This window comes from Atta colombica, unplaced genomic scaffold, assembly GCF_001594045.1.
Source record: "Atta colombica isolate Treedump-2 unplaced genomic scaffold, Acol1.0 scaffold109, whole genome shotgun sequence".
NCBI lineage: Eukaryota > Metazoa > Arthropoda > Insecta > Hymenoptera > Formicidae > Atta > Atta colombica.
The window spans coordinates 78537-80110 of record NW_017259194.1 but is presented as its reverse complement, the minus strand read 5'-3'; positions in this window follow the sequence as shown (position 1 = coordinate 80110).

Sequence of the window (1574 nt, the reverse complement as noted above, 5' to 3'; positions counted from 1 at the left end):
TATATATATATATATACGCCACCTACTATTCAACTGTGGAGTTTTCTTAGGAAAATCACAATGATTCTTACACTGTGGTACATTTTTTCGAAGTCATATTTCGAGCCCATTTTTTTCGTGACCAAACGCTTGAGTTTGGTCTCCTTCTTTTTAGTCCATAGTGCAATGTCTAGTTTAAATCGTGCACTTGATACATATAACTAACTAGTAACTTTCTATTAAATTATTTTAGTTTCAGCGATGTTATTCAAAGAATGTTGTGTACTAAATTGGTACAATATGCATCAAAATGATTAATTAAATACATATCTCATGTATATGTTTACATGTATCGCCGAAATTAAGATAATTCAATAGAAAGTTACTAGTTAGTATTCGTATCAAATGCGTGATGTAAACTAAGCTAATGCTTAGTTTTAGCTCACCTTGCTTCTTTCCACTATGCACTTGATAATGTGTAGTAGGGGAAGAGTGGGAGTAGTTATATGAAGCTATCAGCAACTATTCCTCACTTTTCCCTAGTGTTGCCAACTTTCCTTCGGCCATCGATGATAATTCTATCTTAATCATTTTTGTTTTTAAACGATTTCTTCAATAGTTCCAAATGTACTTCATTTTACTGAACTTCGTTCAACATACGTATTATTTGGTGGAATTATAAATGTATGTTGAATTATTTTTTAACAAATTTGGAGAATCAGAGGATCGGAAAAATTTATCCATATGCTACATACATCATTCAGTGGCGTAGTTGAAATACTTTGCTACTCAGAACATAAAGTTTTGTCTTATTTTATTTAAAGACCAGTTCAGAAAATAAACCATCTCCATTGGAATCAATCAAGTTTCTTAGCTACACGAACAGCCTCTTCTAGTTTAATTTCTTTTACTAAATTAAATGATTTACACATGTAATAAATGGAATTCTCACTATAGTCAAATCATTTCTGTAACTAATTTAAAATTCGTTTATAAGCAGAAAATGCATCTTCCTTAAAGCTAAGGAAGTTCATTTATAGAAAAGTTTCTTAGCATTTGAGTTGCTTTAAATTCAAAGAAATTTTTTTCTATTCGAATTTTTATTTTCATTCTCAGCTTATCAAATACGTAAAAAACGTCCGTAACAAAGATATATTCACTTTCTAAATGTTTCAGATTTGTTGAAAGAAAACTTGAACAAAATTATGAACAACTTATGAACAAATTATGAACAAAATATACGTATATTTCAGGTAAATTGCCGACATTATTTTTTCCAAAAAATGAATATAATCTTTGAACTATCGTTTCACTTTTCTCGAGAAAATATAATTTCAGAGCTAACCATGATAACAACACGCGATCGATAGAAATAATATCAAAAATCTTGTCGGAGTATGGTCGTACACTTATGTCGTAAAAGTTCAATACAATCAGAATTCAGAAAATCAATAAAATCATACAAAATAGAAACATTTTTCGCTCTTGAAGAAAATTCACTAAATACTTTCATTACAAAAGCTTCTACATCATAATTTAAGAGCTCCAAAACATATTTCACAGTATTGTGGATAATGTGTGCATTGCAATGTCCA